The sequence below is a fragment of the Eucyclogobius newberryi genome, unplaced genomic scaffold (assembly GCF_026437365.1).
Source record: "Eucyclogobius newberryi isolate DKJ021-1_F unplaced genomic scaffold, fEucNew1.0.hap1 SCAF_2, whole genome shotgun sequence".
Lineage (NCBI taxonomy): Eukaryota > Metazoa > Chordata > Actinopteri > Gobiiformes > Gobiidae > Eucyclogobius > Eucyclogobius newberryi.
In genome coordinates this window covers 50,450,959-50,470,846 of record NW_027315834.1, presented here as the reverse complement: position 1 = coordinate 50,470,846, position 19,888 = coordinate 50,450,959, and positions in this window count along the sequence as shown.

Genomic DNA, 19,888 nt, shown 5'->3' with positions numbered 1-19,888 from the left:
TTGCACATGGGTATGTCAGTATTGCACATGGGTATGACAGTATTGCACATGGGTATGACAGTATTGTGCATGGGTATGTCAGTATTGCGCATGGGTATGACAGTATTGCACATGGGTATGTCAGTATTGCACATGAGTATGTCAGTATTGCGCATGGGTATGACAGTATTGCACATGAGTATGTCAGTATTGCACATGGTTATGATAGTATTGCACAAGGGTATAACAGTATTGCACATGGGTATGTCAGTATTGCACATGGGTATGACAGTTTTGCACATGGGTATGACAGTATTGCACATGGGTATGACAGTATTGCACATGACAGTATTGCACATGGGTATGTCAGTATTGCACATGGGTATGACAGTATTGCACATGGGTATGTCAGTATTGCACATGGGTATGTCAGTATTGTACATGGGTATGCCAGTATTGCACATGGGTATGTCAGTATTGCACATGGGTATGTCAGTATTGCGCATGGGTATGACAGTATTGTACATGGGTATGACAGTATTGCACATGGGTATGACAGTATTGCACATGGGTATGACACTATTGCTCATGGGTATGACAGTATTGCACATGGGTATGACAGTATTGCACAAGGGTATGTCAGTATTGCACATGGGTATGACAGTATTGCAGATGGGTATGTCAGTATTGCACATGGGTATGACAGTATTGCACATGGGTATGTCAGTATTGCACATGGGTATGACAGTATTGCACATGGGTATGACAGTATTGCACATGGGTATGACAGTATTGCACATGGGTATGACAGTATTGCACATGACAGTATTGCACATGGGTATGTCAGTATTGCACATGGATATGACAGTATTGCACATGGGTATGACAGTATTGCTCATGGGTATGACAGTATTGCGCATGGGTATGTCAGTATTGTGCATTGGTATGTCAGTATTGCGCATGGGTATGACAGTATTGCACATGGCAATGACAGTATTGCACATGGGTATGTCAGTATTGCGCATGGGTATGACAGTATTGCGCATGGATATGATAGTATTGCACATGGGTATAACAGTATTGCACATGGGTATGTCAGTATTGCACATGGGTATGTCAGTATTGCACATGGGTATGTCAGTATTGCACATGGGTATGACAGTATTGCACATGGGTATGACAGTATTGCGCATGGGTATGTCAGTATTGCGCGTGGTTATGACAGTATTGCACATGTGTATGTCAGTATTGCACATGGGTACGACAGTATGGCACATGGGTATGTCAGTATTGCGCATGGGTATGACAGTATTGCACATGGGTATGACAGTATTGCACATGGTTATATGCGTATTGCACATGGGTATGACAGTATTGCACATGAGTATAACAGTATTGCACATGGGTATGTCAGTATTGCACATGGGTATGTCAGTATTGCGCGTGGTTATGACAGTATTGCACATGTGTATGTCAGTATTGCACATGGGTATGTCAGTATTGCACATGGGTATGTCAGTATTGCGCATGGGTATGACAGTATTGCACATGGGTATGACAGTATTGCACATGGTTATATGCGTATTGCACATGGGTATGACAGTATTGCACATGAGTATAACAGTATTGCACATGGGTATGTCAGTATTGCACATGGGTATGACAGTATTGCGCATGGGTATGTCAGTATTGCGCATGGGTATGACAGTATTGCACATGGGTATGTCAGTATTTCACATGGGTATGACAGTATTGCACATGGGTATGACAGTATTGCGCATGGGTATGATAGTATTGCACATGGATATAACAGTATTGCACATGGGTATGTCAGTATTGCACATGGGTATGACAGTATTGTACATTGGTATGACAGTATTGCACATGGGTATGACAGTATTGTACATGGGTATGACAGTATTGCACATGGGTATGACAGTATTGCACATGGGTATGACACTATTGCTCATGGGTATGACAGTATTGCACATGGGTATGACAGTATTGCACAAGGGTATGTCAGTATTGCACATGGGTATGACAGTATTGCAGATGGGTATGTCAGTATTGCACATGGGTATGACAGTATTGCACATGGGTATGTCAGTATTGCACATGGGTATGACAGTATTGCACATGGGTATGACAGTATTGCACATGGGTATGACAGTATTGCACATGGGTATGACAGTATTGCACATGACAGTATTGCACATGGGTATGTCAGTATTGCACATGGGTATGTCAGTATTGCACATGGGTATGACAGTATTGCACATGGGTATGTCAGTATTGCACATGGGTATGACAGTATTGCACATGGGTATGACAGTATTGCACATGGGTATATCAGTATTGCACATGGGTATGTCAGTATTGCACATGGGTATGACAGTATTGCACATGGGCATGACAGTATTGCGCATGGGTATGTCAGTATTGCGCATGGGTATGACAGTATTGCACATTGGTTTGTCAGTATTGCACAAGGGTATGTCAGTATTGTGCATGGGTATGACAGTATTGCACATGGGTATGTCAGTATTGCACATGGGTATGTCAGTATTGCGCATGGGTATGATAGTATTGCGCATGGGTATGACAGTATTGCACATGGGTATGACAGTATTGTGCATGGGTATGTCAGTATTGCGCATGGGTATGACAGTATTGCACATGGGTATGTCAGTATTGCACATGGGTACGTCAGTATTGCACATGGGTACGACAGTATTGCACATGGGTACGACAGTATTGCACATGGGTATGACAGTATTGCACATGGGTATGTCAGTATTGCACATGGGTATGTCAGTATTGCACATGGGTATGACAGTATTGCGCATGGGTATGATAGTATTGCACATGGGTATAACAGTATTGCACATGGGTATGTCAGTATTGCACATGGGTATGACAGTATTGCGCATGGGTATGTCAGTATTGCGCATGGGTATGACAGTATTGCACATGGGTATGTCAGTATTGCACATGGGTATGACAGTATTGCGCATGGGTATGATAGTATTGCACATGGGTATAACAGTATTGCACATGGGTATGTCAGTATTGCACATGGGTATGACAGTATTGCGCATGGGTATGATAGTATTGCACATGGGTATAACAGTATTGCACATAGGTATGTCAGTATTGCACATGGGTATGTCAGTATTGCACATGGGTATATCAGTATTGCACATGGGTATGTCAGTATTGCGCATGGGTATGACAGTATTGCGCATGGGTATGTCAGTATTGCGCATGGGTATGACAGTAATGCACATGGGTATGTCAGTATTGCGCATGGGTATGTCAGTATTGCGCATGGGTATGACAGTATTGCACATGGGTATGACAGTATTGCACATGGGTATGATAGTATTGCACATGGGTATGACAGTATTGTACATGGATATGACAGTATTGCACATGGGTATGTCAGTATTGCACATGGGTATGTCAGTATTGCACATGGGTATGTCAGTATTGCACATTGGTATGACAGTATTGCACATGGGTATGTCAGTATTGCACATGGGTACGTCAGTATTGCACATGGGTATGACAGTATTGCACATGGGTATGACAGTATTGCACATGGGTATGTCAGTATTGCACATGGGTATGTCAGTATTGCACATGGGTATGTCAGTATTGCACATGGGTATGACAGTATTGCACATGGGTATGTCAGTATTGCACATGGGTATGACAGTATTGCACATGGGTATGACAGTATTGCACATGGGTATATCAGTATTGCACATGGGTATGTCAGTATTGCACATGGGTATGACAGTATTGCACATGGGCATGACAGTATTGCGCATGGGTATGTCAGTATTGCGCATGGGTATGACAGTATTGCACATTGGTTTGTCAGTATTGCACATGGGTATGTCAGTATTGCGCATGGGTATGACAGTATTGCACATGGGTATGTCAGTATTGCACATGGGTATGTCAGTATTGCGCATGGGTATGATAGTATTGCGCATGGGTATGACAGTATTGCACATGGGTATGACAGTATTGTGCATGGGTATGTCAGTATTGCGCATGGGTATGACAGTATTGCACATGGGTATGTCAGTATTGCACATGAGTATGTCAGTATTGCGCATGGGTATGACAGTATTGCACATGAGTATGTCAGTATTGCACATGGGTATGACAGTATTGCACATGGGTATGTCAGTATTGCACATGGGTATGTCAGTATTGCACATGGGTATGACAGTATTGCACATGGGTATGACAGTATTGTGCATGGGTATGTCAGTATTGCGCATGGGTATGACAGTATTGCACATGGGTATGTCAGTATTGCACATGAGTATGTCAGTATTGCGCATGGGTATGACAGTATTGCACATGAGTATGTCAGTATTGCACATGGTTATGATAGTATTGCACAAGGGTATAACAGTATTGCACATGGGTATGTCAGTATTGCACATGGGTATGACAGTTTTGCACATGGGTATGACAGTATTGCACATGGGTATGACAGTATTGCACATGACAGTATTGCACATGGGTATGTCAGTATTGCACATGGGTATGACAGTATTGCACATGGGTATGTCAGTATTGCACATGGGTATGTCAGTATTGTACATGGGTATGCCAGTATTGCACATGGGTATGTCAGTATTGCACATGGGTATGTCAGTATTGCGCATGGGTATGACAGTATTGTACATGGGTATGACAGTATTGCACATGGGTATGACAGTATTGCACATGGGTATGACACTATTGCTCATGGGTATGACAGTATTGCACATGGGTATGACAGTATTGCACAAGGGTATGTCAGTATTGCACATGGGTATGACAGTATTGCAGATGGGTATGTCAGTATTGCACATGGGTATGACAGTATTGCACATGGGTATGTCAGTATTGCACATGGGTATGACAGTATTGCACATGGGTATGACAGTATTGCACATGGGTATGACAGTATTGCACATGGGTATGACAGTATTGCACATGACAGTATTGCACATGGGTATGTCAGTATTGCACATGGATATGACAGTATTGCACATGGGTATGACAGTATTGCTCATGGGTATGACAGTATTGCGCATGGGTATGTCAGTATTGTGCATTGGTATGTCAGTATTGCGCATGGGTATGACAGTATTGCACATGGCAATGACAGTATTGCACATGGGTATGTCAGTATTGCGCATGGGTATGACAGTATTGCGCATGGATATGATAGTATTGCACATGGGTATAACAGTATTGCACATGGGTATGTCAGTATTGCACATGGGTATGTCAGTATTGCACATGGGTATGTCAGTATTGCACATGGGTATGACAGTATTGCACATGGGTATGACAGTATTGCGCATGGGTATGTCAGTATTGCGCGTGGTTATGACAGTATTGCACATGTGTATGTCAGTATTGCACATGGGTACGACAGTATGGCACATGGGTATGTCAGTATTGCGCATGGGTATGACAGTATTGCACATGGGTATGACAGTATTGCACATGGTTATATGCGTATTGCACATGGGTATGACAGTATTGCACATGAGTATAACAGTATTGCACATGGGTATGTCAGTATTGCACATGGGTATGTCAGTATTGCGCGTGGTTATGACAGTATTGCACATGTGTATGTCAGTATTGCACATGGGTATGTCAGTATTGCACATGGGTATGTCAGTATTGCGCATGGGTATGACAGTATTGCACATGGGTATGACAGTATTGCACATGGTTATATGCGTATTGCACATGGGTATGACAGTATTGCACATGAGTATAACAGTATTGCACATGGGTATGTCAGTATTGCACATGGGTATGACAGTATTGCGCATGGGTATGTCAGTATTGCGCATGGGTATGACAGTATTGCACATGGGTATGTCAGTATTTCACATGGGTATGACAGTATTGCACATGGGTATGACAGTATTGCGCATGGGTATGATAGTATTGCACATGGATATAACAGTATTGCACATGGGTATGTCAGTATTGCACATGGGTATGACAGTATTGTACATTGGTATGACAGTATTGCACATGGGTATGACAGTATTGTACATGGGTATGACAGTATTGCACATGGGTATGACAGTATTGCACATGGGTATGACACTATTGCTCATGGGTATGACAGTATTGCACATGGGTATGACAGTATTGCACAAGGGTATGTCAGTATTGCACATGGGTATGACAGTATTGCAGATGGGTATGTCAGTATTGCACATGGGTATGACAGTATTGCACATGGGTATGTCAGTATTGCACATGGGTATGACAGTATTGCACATGGGTATGACAGTATTGCACATGGGTATGACAGTATTGCACATGGGTATGACAGTATTGCACATGACAGTATTGCACATGGGTATGTCAGTATTGCACATGGGTATGTCAGTATTGCACATGGGTATGACAGTATTGCACATGGGTATGTCAGTATTGCACATGGGTATGACAGTATTGCACATGGGTATGACAGTATTGCACATGGGTATATCAGTATTGCACATGGGTATGTCAGTATTGCACATGGGTATGACAGTATTGCACATGGGCATGACAGTATTGCGCATGGGTATGTCAGTATTGCGCATGGGTATGACAGTATTGCACATTGGTTTGTCAGTATTGCACAAGGGTATGTCAGTATTGCGCATGGGTATGACAGTATTGCACATGGGTATGTCAGTATTGCACATGGGTATGTCAGTATTGCGCATGGGTATGATAGTATTGCGCATGGGTATGACAGTATTGCACATGGGTATGACAGTATTGTGCATGGGTATGTCAGTATTGCGGATGGGTATGACAGTATTGCACATGGGTATGTCAGTATTGCACATGAGTATGTCAGTATTGCGCATGGGTATGACAGTATTGCACATGAGTATGTCAGTATTGCACATGGGTATGACAGTATTGCACATGGGTATGTCAGTATTGCACATGGGTATGTCAGTATTGCACATGGGTATGACAGTATTGCACATGGGTATGACAGTATTGTGCATGGGTATGTCAGTATTGCGCATGGGTATGACAGTATTGCACATGGGTATGTCAGTATTGCACATGAGTATGTCAGTATTGCGCATGGGTATGACAGTATTGCACATGAGTATGTCAGTATTGCACATGGTTATGATAGTATTGCACAAGGGTATAACAGTATTGCACATGGGTATGTCAGTATTGCACATGGGTATGACAGTTTTGCACATGGGTATGACAGTATTGCACATGGGTATGACAGTATTGCACATGACAGTATTGCACATGGGTATGTCAGTATTGCACATGGGTATGACAGTATTGCACATGGGTATGTCAGTATTGCACATGGGTATGTCAGTATTGTACATGGGTATGACAGTATTGTACATGGGTATGACAGTATTGCACATGGGTATGACAGTATTGCACATGGGTATGACACTATTGCTCATGGGTATGACAGTATTGCACATGGGTATGACAGTATTGCACAAGGGTATGTCAGTATTGCACATGGGTATGACAGTATTGCAGATGGGTATGTCAGTATTGCACATGGGTATGACAGTATTGCACATGGGTATGTCAGTATTGCACATGGGTATGACAGTATTGCACATGGGTATGACAGTATTGCACATGGGTATGACAGTATTGCACATGGGTATGACAGTATTGCACATGGGTATGTCAGTATTGCACATGGATATGACAGTATTGCACATGGGTATGACAGTATTGCTCATGGGTATGACAGTATTGCGCATGGGTATGTCAGTATTGTGCATTGGTATGTCAGTATTGCGCATGGGTATGACAGTATTGCACATGGCAATGACAGTATTGCACATGGGTATATCAGTATTGCACATGGGTATGTCAGTATTGCACATGGGTATGACAGTATTGCACATGGGCATGACAGTATTGCGCATGGGTATGTCAGTATTGCGCATGGGTATGACAGTATTGCACATTGGTTTGTCAGTATTGCACATGGGTATGTCAGTATTGCGCATGGGTATGACAGTATTGCACATGGGTATGTCAGTATTGCACATGGGTATGTCAGTATTGCGCATGGGTATGATAGTATTGCGCATGGGTATGACAGTATTGCACATGGGTATGACAGTATTGCGCATGGGTATGTCAGTATTGCGCATGGGTATGACAGTATTGCACATGGGTATGTCAGTATTGCACATGAGTATGTCAGTATTGCGCATGGGTATGACAGTATTGCACATGAGTATGTCAGTATTGCACATGGGTATGACAGTATTGCACATGGGTATGTCAGTATTGCACATGGGTATGTCAGTATTGCACATGGGTATGACAGTATTGCACATGGGTATGACAGTATTGTGCATGGGTATGTCAGTATTGCGCATGGGTATGACAGTATTGCACATGGGTATGTCAGTATTGCACATGAGTATGTCAGTATTGCGCATGGGTATGACAGTATTGCACATGAGTATGTCAGTATTGCACATGGTTATGATAGTATTGCACAAGGGTATAACAGTATTGCACATGGGTATGTCAGTATTGCACATGGGTATGACAGTTTTGCACATGGGTATGACAGTATTGCACATGGGTATGACAGTATTGCACATGACAGTATTGCACATGGGTATGTCAGTATTGCACATGGGTATGACAGTATTGCACATGGGTATGTCAGTATTGCACATGGGTATGTCAGTATTGTACATGGGTATGCCAGTATTGCACATGGGTATGTCAGTATTGCACATGGGTATGTCAGTATTGCGCATGGGTATGACAGTATTGTACATGGGTATGACAGTATTGCACATGGGTATGACAGTATTGCACATGGGTATGACACTATTGCTCATGGGTATGACAGTATTGCACATGGGTATGACAGTATTGCACAAGGGTATGTCAGTATTGCACATGGGTATGACAGTATTGCAGATGGGTATGTCAGTATTGCACATGGGTATGACAGTATTGCACATGGGTATGTCAGTATTGCACATGGGTATGACAGTATTGCACATGGGTATGACAGTATTGCACATGGGTATGACAGTATTGCACATGGGTATGACAGTATTGCACATGACAGTATTGCACATGGGTATGTCAGTATTGCACATGGATATGACAGTATTGCACATGGGTATGACAGTATTGCTCATGGGTATGTCAGTATTGTGCATTGGTATGTCAGTATTGCGCATGGGTATGACAGTATTGCACATGGCAATGACAGTATTGCACATGGGTATGTCAGTATTGCGCATGGGTATGACAGTATTGCGCATGGATATGATAGTATTGCACATGGGTATAACAGTATTGCACATGGGTATGTCAGTATTGCACATGGGTATGTCAGTATTGCACATGGGTATGTCAGTATTGCACATGGGTATGACAGTATTGCACATGGGTATGACAGTATTGCGCATGGGTATGTCAGTATTGCGCGTGGTTATGACAGTATTGCACATGTGTATGTCAGTATTGCACATGGGTACGACAGTATGGCACATGGGTATGTCAGTATTGCGCATGGGTATGACAGTATTGCACATGGGTATGACAGTATTGCACATGGTTATATGCGTATTGCACATGGGTATGACAGTATTGCACATGAGTATAACAGTATTGCACATGGGTATGTCAGTATTGCACATGGGTATGTCAGTATTGCGCGTGGTTATGACAGTATTGCACATGTGTATGTCAGTATTGCACATGGGTATGTCAGTATTGCACATGGGTATGTCAGTATTGCGCATGGGTATGACAGTATTGCACATGGGTATGACAGTATTGCACATGGTTATATGCGTATTGCACATGGGTATGACAGTATTGCACATGAGTATAACAGTATTGCACATGGGTATGTCAGTATTGCACATGGGTATGACAGTATTGCGCATGGGTATGTCAGTATTGCGCATGGGTATGACAGTATTGCACATGGGTATGTCAGTATTTCACATGGGTATGACAGTATTGCACATGGGTATGACAGTATTGCGCATGGGTATGATAGTATTGCACATGGATATAACAGTATTGCACATGGGTATGTCAGTATTGCACATGGGTATGACAGTATTGTACATTGGTATGACAGTATTGCACATGGGTATGACAGTATTGTACATGGGTATGACAGTATTGCACATGGGTATGACAGTATTGCACATGGGTATGACACTATTGCTCATGGGTATGACAGTATTGCACATGGGTATGACAGTATTGCACAAGGGTATGTCAGTATTGCACATGGGTATGACAGTATTGCAGATGGGTATGTCAGTATTGCACATGGGTATGACAGTATTGCACATGGGTATGTCAGTATTGCACATGGGTATGACAGTATTGCACATGGGTATGACAGTATTGCACATGGGTATGACAGTATTGCACATGGGTATGACAGTATTGCACATGACAGTATTGCACATGGGTATGTCAGTATTGCACATGGGTATGTCAGTATTGCACATGGGTATGACAGTATTGCACATGGGTATGTCAGTATTGCACATGGGTATGACAGTATTGCACATGGGTATGACAGTATTGCACATGGGTATATCAGTATTGCACATGGGTATGTCAGTATTGCACATGGGTATGACAGTATTGCACATGGGCATGACAGTATTGCGCATGGGTATGTCAGTATTGCGCATGGGTATGACAGTATTGCACATTGGTTTGTCAGTATTGCACATGGGTATGTCAGTATTGCGCATGGGTATGACAGTATTGCACATGGGTATGTCAGTATTGCACATGGGTATGTCAGTATTGCGCATGGGTATGATAGTATTGCGCATGGGTATGACAGTATTGCACATGGGTATGACAGTATTGTGCATGGGTATGTCAGTATTGCGCATGGGTATGACAGTATTGCACATAGGTATGTCAGTATTGCACATGAGTATGTCAGTATTGCGCATGGGTATGACAGTATTGCACATGAGTATGTCAGTATTGCACATGGGTATGACAGTATTGCACATGGGTATGTCAGTATTGCACATGGGTATGTCAGTATTGCACATGGGTATGACAGTATTGCACATGGGTATGACAGTATTGTGCATGGGTATGTCAGTATTGCGCATGGGTATGACAGTATTGCACATGGGTATGTCAGTATTGCACATGAGTATGTCAGTATTGCGCATGGGTATGACAGTATTGCACATGAGTATGTCAGTATTGCACATGGTTATGATAGTATTGCACAAGGGTATAACAGTATTGCACATGGGTATGTCAGTATTGCACATGGGTATGACAGTTTTGCACATGGGTATGACAGTATTGCACATGGGTATGACAGTATTGCACATGACAGTATTGCACATGGGTATGTCAGTATTGCACATGGGTATGACAGTATTGCACATGGGTATGTCAGTATTGCACATGGGTATGTCAGTATTGTACATGGGTATGCCAGTATTGCACATGGGTATGTCAGTATTGCACATGGGTATGTCAGTATTGCGCATGGGTATGACAGTATTGTACATGGGTATGACAGTATTGCACATGGGTATGACAGTATTGCACATGGGTATGACACTATTGCTCATGGGTATGACAGTATTGCACATGGGTATGACAGTATTGCACAAGGGTATGTCAGTATTGCACATGGGTATGACAGTATTGCAGATGGGTATGTCAGTATTGCACATGGGTATGACAGTATTGCACATGGGTATGTCAGTATTGCACATGGGTATGACAGTATTGCACATGGGTATGACAGTATTGCACATGGGTATGACAGTATTGCACATGGGTATGACAGTATTGCACATGACAGTATTGCACATGGGTATGTCAGTATTGCACATGGATATGACAGTATTGCACATGGGTATGACAGTATTGCTCATGGGTATGACAGTATTGCGCATGGGTATGTCAGTATTGTGCATTGGTATGTCAGTATTGCGCATGGGTATGACAGTATTGCACATGGCAATGACAGTATTGCACATGGGTATGTCAGTATTGCGCATGGGTATGACAGTATTGCGCATGGATATGATAGTATTGCACATGGGTATAACAGTATTGCACATGGGTATGTCAGTATTGCACATGGGTATGTCAGTATTGCACATGGGTATGTCAGTATTGCACATGGGTATGACAGTATTGCACATGGGTATGACAGTATTGCGCATGGGTATGTCAGTATTGCGCGTGGTTATGACAGTATTGCACATGTGTATGTCAGTATTGCACATGGGTACGACAGTATGGCACATGGGTATGTCAGTATTGCGCATGGGTATGACAGTATTGCACATGGGTATGACAGTATTGCACATGGTTATATGCGTATTGCACATGGGTATGACAGTATTGCACATGAGTATAACAGTATTGCACATGGGTATGTCAGTATTGCACATGGGTATGTCAGTATTGCGCGTGGTTATGACAGTATTGCACATGTGTATGTCAGTATTGCACATGGGTATGACAGTATGGCACATGGGTATGTCAGTATTGCGCATGGGTATGACAGTATTGCACATGGGTATGACAGTATTGCACATGGTTATATGCGTATTGCACATGGGTATGACAGTATTGCACATGAGTATAACAGTATTGCACATGGGTATGTCAGTATTGCACATGGGTATGACAGTATTGCGCATGGGTATGTCAGTATTGCGCATGGGTATGACAGTATTGCACATGGGTATGTCAGTATTTCACATGGGTATGACAGTATTGCACATGGGTATGACAGTATTGCGCATGGGTATGATAGTATTGCACATGGATATAACAGTATTGCACATGGGTATGTCAGTATTGCACATGGGTATGACAGTATTGTACATGGGTATGACAGTATTGCACATGGGTATGACAGTATTGTACATGGGTATGACAGTATTGCACATGGGTATGACAGTATTGCACATGGGTATGACACTATTGCTCATGGGTATGACAGTATTGCACATGGGTATGACAGTATTGCACAAGGGTATGTCAGTATTGCACATGGGTATGACAGTATTGCAGATGGGTATGTCAGTATTGCACATGGGTATGACAGTATTGCACATGGGTATGTCAGTATTGCACATGGGTATGACAGTATTGCACATGGGTATGACAGTATTGCACATGGGTATGACAGTATTGCACATGGGTATGACAGTATTGCACATGGGTATGACAGTATTGCACATGGGTATGACAGTATTGCACATGACAGTATTGCACATGGGTATGTCAGTATTGCACATGTGTATGACAGTATTGCACATGGGTATGTCAGTATTGCACATGGGTATGACAGTATTGCACATGGGTATGTCAGTATTGCACATGGGTATGTCATTATTGCACATGGGTATGACAGTATTGCACATGGGTATGTCAGTATTGCACATGGGTATGTCAGTATTGCACATGGATATGACAGTATTGCACATGGGTATGACAGTATTGCGCATGGGTATGTCAGTATTGCGCATTGGTATGTCAGTATTGCGCATGGGTATGACAGTATTGCACATGGCAATGACAGTATTGCACATGGGTATGTCAGTATTGCGCATGGGTATGACAGTATTGCGCATGGATATGATAATATTGCACATGGGTATAACAGTATTGCACATGGGTATGTCAGTATTGCACATGGGTATGACAGTATTGCGCATGGGTATATCAGTATTGCACATGGGTATGACAGTATTGCACATGGGTATGTCAGTATTGCACATGGGTATGTCAATATTGCACATGGGTATGACAGTATTGCGCATGGGTATGACAGTATTGCGCATGGGTATGTCAGTATTGCGCGTGGTTATGACAGTATTGCACATGTGTATGTCAGTATTGCACATGGGTATGACAGTATTGCACATGGGTATGTCAGTATTGCACATGGGTATGTCAGTATTGCACATGGGTATGTCAATATTGCACATGGGTATGACAGTATTGCGCATGGGTATGACAGTATTGCGCATGGGTATGTCAGTATTGCGTGTGGTTATGACAGTATTGCACATGTGTATGTCAGTATTGCACATGGGTATGACAGTATTGCACATGGGTATGTCAGTATTGCGCATGGGTATGACAGTATTGCGCATGGATATGATAGTATTGCACATGGGTATAACAGTATTGCACATGGGTATGTCAGTATTGCACATGGGTATGACAATATTGCGCATGGGCATGACAGTATTGCACATGGGTATGTCAGTATTGCGCATGGGTATGTCAGTATTGCACATGGGTATGTCAGTATTGCATATGGGTATGACAGTATTGCACATGGGTATGACAGTATTGCTCATGGGTATGACAGTATTGCGCATGGATATGTCAGTATTGCGCATGGGTATGTCAGTATTACGCATGGGTATGACAGTATTGCATATGGGTATGACAGTATTGCACATGGGTATGTCAGTATTGCACATGGGTATGACAATATTGCACATGGGTATAACAGTATTGCTCATGGGTATGTCAGTATTGCACATGGGTAAGACAGTATTGCACATGGGTATGACAGTATTGCACATGGGTATATCAGTATTGCACATGGGTATGTCAGTATTGCACATGGGTATGACAGTATTGCACATGGGTATGACAGTATTGCACATGGGTATGATAGTATTGCACATGGGTATAACAGTATTGCACATGGGTATGACAGTATTGCGCATGGGTATGTCAGTATTGCGCATGGGTTTGACAGTATTGCACATGGGTGTAACAGTATTGCACATGGGTATGTCAGTATTGCACATGGGTATGACAGTATTGCGCATGGGTATGATAGTATTGCACATGGGTATAACAGTATTGCACATGGGTATGTCAGTATTGCACATGGGTATGACAGTATTGCACATGGGTATGACAGTATTGCACATGGGTATATCAGTATTACACATGGGTATGTCAGTATTGCACATGGGTATGACAGTATTGCACTAGGGCATGACAGTATTGCGCATGGGTATGTCAGTATTGCGCATGGGTATGACAGTATTGCACATGGGTATGTCAGTATTGCACATGGGTATGTCAGTATTGCGCATGGGTATGACAGTATTGCACATTGGTATGTCAGTATTGCGCATGGGTATGTCAGTATTGCGCATGGGTATGTCAGTATTGCGCATGGGTATGTCAGTATTGCGCATGGGTATGACAGTATTGCACATGGGTATGATAGTATTGCACATGGGTATGACAGTAAGGCACATGGGTATGTCAGTATTGCACATGGGTATGACAGTATTGCTCATGGATATGACAGTATTGCACATGGGTATGTCAGTATTGCACATGGGTATGTCAGTATTGCACATGGGTGTGTCAGTATTGCACATGGGTGTGTCAGTATTGCACATGGGTATGACAGTATTGCACATGGGTATGTCAGTATTGCACATGGGTACGTCAGTATTGCACATGGGTATGTCAGTATTGCACATGGGTATGACAGTATTGCACATGGGTATGTCAGTATTGCACATGGGTATGACAGTATTGCGCATGGGCATGACAGTATTGCGCATGGGTATGTCAGTATTGCGCATGGGTATGTCAGTATTGCACATGGGTATGTCAGTATTGCGCATGGGTATGACAGTATTGCGCATGGGTATGTCAGTATTGCACCTGGGTATGTCAGTATTGCGCATGGGTATGTCAGTATTGCGCATGGGTATGACAGTATTGCACATGGGTATGTCAGTATTGCACATGGGTATGTCAGTATTGCACATGGGTACGGCAGTATTGCACATGGGTATGACAGTATTGCACATGGGTATGTCAGTATTGCACATGGGTATGTCAGTATTGCACATGGGTATGTCAGTATTGCACATGGGTATGACAGTATTGCACATGGGTATGACAGTATTGCACATGGGTATGTCAGTATTGCACATGGGTATGTCAGTATTGCACATGGGTATGACAGTATTGCACATGGGTATGACAGTATTGCGCATGGGTATGTCAGTATTGCGCATGGGTATGTCAGTATTGCGCATGGGTATGACAGTATTGCACATTGGTATGTCAGTATTGCACATGGGTATGTCAATATTGCACATGGGTATGTCAGTATTGCGCATGGGTATATCAGTATTGCACATGGGTATGACAGTATTGCACATGGGTATGTCAGTATTGCACATGGGTATGTCAATATTGCACATGGGTATGACAGTATTGCGCATGGGTATGACAGTATTGCGCATGGGTATGTCAGTATTGCGCGTGGTTATGACAGTATTGCACATGTGTATGTCAGTATTGCACATGGGTATGACAGTATTGCACATGGGTATGTCAGTATTGCACATGGGTATGTCAGTATTGCACATGGGTATGTCAATATTGCACATGGGTATGACAGTATTGCGCATGGGTATGACAGTATTGCGCATGGGTATGTCAGTATTGCGTGTGGTTATGACAGTATTGCACATGTGTATGTCAGTATTGCACATGGGTATGACAGTATTGCACATGGGTATGTCAGTATTGCGCATGGGTATGACAGTATTGCGCATGGATATGATAGTATTGCACATGGGTATAACAGTATTGCACATGGGTATGTCAGTATTGCACATGGGTATGACAATATTGCGCATGGGCATGACAGTATTGCACATGGGTATGTCAGTATTGCGCATGGGTATGTCAGTATTGCACATGGGTATGTCAGTATTGCATATGGGTATGACAGTATTGCACATGGGTATGACAGTATTGCTCATGGGTATGACAGTATTGCGCATGGATATGTCAGTATTGCGCATGGGTATGTCAGTATTACGCATGGGTATGACAGTATTGCATATGGGTATGACAGTATTGCACATGGGTATGTCAGTATTGCACATGGGTATGACAATATTGCACATGGGTATAACAGTATTGCTCATGGGTATGTCAGTATTGCACATGGGTAAGACAGTATTGCACATGGGTATGACAGTATTGCACATGGGTATATCAGTATTGCACATGGGTATGTCAGTATTGCACATGGGTATGACAGTATTGCACATGGGTATGACAGTATTGCACATGGGTATGATAGTATTGCACATGGGTATAACAGTATTGCACATGGGTATGACAGTATTGCGCATGGGTATGTCAGTATTGCGCATGGGTTTGACAGTATTGCACATGGGTGTAACAGTATTGCACATGGGTATGTCAGTATTGCACATGGGTATGACAGTATTGCGCATGGGTATGATAGTATTGCACATGGGTATAACAGTATTGCACATGGGTATGTCAGTATTGCACATGGGTATGACAGTATTGCACATGGGTATGACAGTATTGCACATGGGTATATCAGTATTACACATGGGTATGTCAGTATTGCACATGGGTATGACAGTATTGCACTAGGGCATGACAGTATTGCGCATGGGTATGTCAGTATTGCGCATGGGTATGACAGTATTGCACATGGGTATGTCAGTATTGCACATGGGTATGTCAGTATTGCGCATGGGTATGACAGTATTGCACATTGGTATGTCAGTATTGCGCATGGGTATGTCAGTATTGCGCATGGGTATGTCAGTATTGCGCATGGGTATGTCAGTATTGCGCATGGGTATGACAGTATTGCACATGGGTATGATAGTATTGCACATGGGTATGACAGTAAGGCACATGGGTATGTCAGTATTGCACATGGGTATGACAGTATTGCTCATGGATATGACAGTATTGCACATGGGTATGTCAGTATTGCACATGGGTATGTCAGTATTGCACATGGGTGTGTCAGTATTGCACATGGGTGTGTCAGTATTGCACATGGGTATGACAGTATTGCACATGGGTATGTCAGTATTGCACATGGGTACGTCAGTATTGCACATGGGTATGTCATTATTGCACATGGGTATGACAGTATTGCACATGGGTATGTCAGTATTGCACATGGGTATGACAGTATTGCGCATGGGCATGACAGTATTGCGCATGGGTATGTCAGTATTGCGCATGGGTATGTCAGTATTGCACATGGGTATGTCAGTATTGCGCATGGGTATGACAGTATTGCGCATGGGTATGTCAGTATTGCACCTGGGTATGTCAGTATTGCGCATGGGTATGTCAGTATTGCGCATGGGTATGACAGTATTGCACATGGGTATGTCAGTATTGCACATGGGTATGTCAGTATTGCACATGGGTACGGCAGTATTGCACATGGGTATGACAGTATTGCACATGGGTATGTCAGTATTGCACATGGGTATGTCAGTATTGCACATGGGTATGTCAGTATTGCACATGGGTATGACAGTATTGCACATGGGTATGACAGTATTGCACATGGGTATGTCAGTATTGCACATGGGTATGTCAGTATTGCACATGGGTATGACAGTATTGCACATGGGTATGACAGTATTGCGCATGGGTATGTCAGTATTGCGCATGGGTATGTCAGTATTGCGCATGGGTATGACAGTATTGCACATTGGTATGTCAGTATTGCGCATGGGTATGTCAGTATTGCGCATGGGTATGTCAGTATTGCGCATGGGTATGTCAGTATTGCGCATGGGTATGACAGTATTGCACATGGGTATGATAGTATTGCACATGGGTATGACAGTAAGGCACATGGGTATGTCAGTATTGCACATGGGTATGACAGTATTGCTCATGGATATGACAGTATTGCACATGGGTATGTCAGTATTGCACATGGGTATGTCAGTATTGCACATGGGTGTGTCAGTATTGCACATGGGTGTGTCAGTATTGCACATGGGTATGACAGTATTGCACATGGGTATGTCAGTATTGCACATGGGTACGTCAGTATTGCACATGGGTATGTCAGTATTGCACATGGGTATGACAGTATTGCACATGGGTATGTCAGTATTGCACATGGGTATGACAGTATTGCGCATGGGCATGACAGTATTGCGCATGGGTATGTCAGTATTGCGCATGGGTATGTCAGTATTGCACATGGGTATGTCAGTATTGCGCATGGGTATGACAGTATTGCGCATGGGTATGTCAGTATTGCACCTGGGTATGTCAGTATTGCGCATGGGTATGTCAGTATTGCGCATGGGTATGACAGTATTGCACATGGGTATGTCAGTATTGCACATGGGTATGTCAGTATTGCACATGGGTACGGCAGTATTGCACATGGGTATGACAGTATTGCACATGGGTATGTCAGTATTGCACATGGGTATGTCAGTATTGCACATGGGTATGTCAGTATTGCACATGGGTATGACAGTATTGCACATGGGTATGACAGTATTGCACATGGGTATGTCAGTATTGCACATGGGTATGTCAGTATTGCACATGGGTATGACAGTATTGCACATGGGTATGACAGTATTGCGCATGGGTATGTCAGTATTGCGCATGGGTATGACAGTATTGCGCATGGGTATGTCAGTATTGCACATGAGTATGTCAGTATTGCGCATGGGTATGACAGTATTGCGCATGAGTATGTCAGTATTGCACATGGTTATGATAGTATTGCACAAGGGTATAACAGTATTGCACATGGGTATGTCAGTATTGCACATGGGTATGACAGTATTGCACATGGGTATGTCAGTATTGCACATGGGTATGTCAGTATTGTACATGGGTATGACAGTATTGCACATGGGTATGTCAGTATTGCACATGGGTATGTCAGTATTGCACATGGGTATGTCAGTATTGCACATGGGTATGTCAGTATTGCACATGGGTATGACAGTATTGCACATGGGTATGA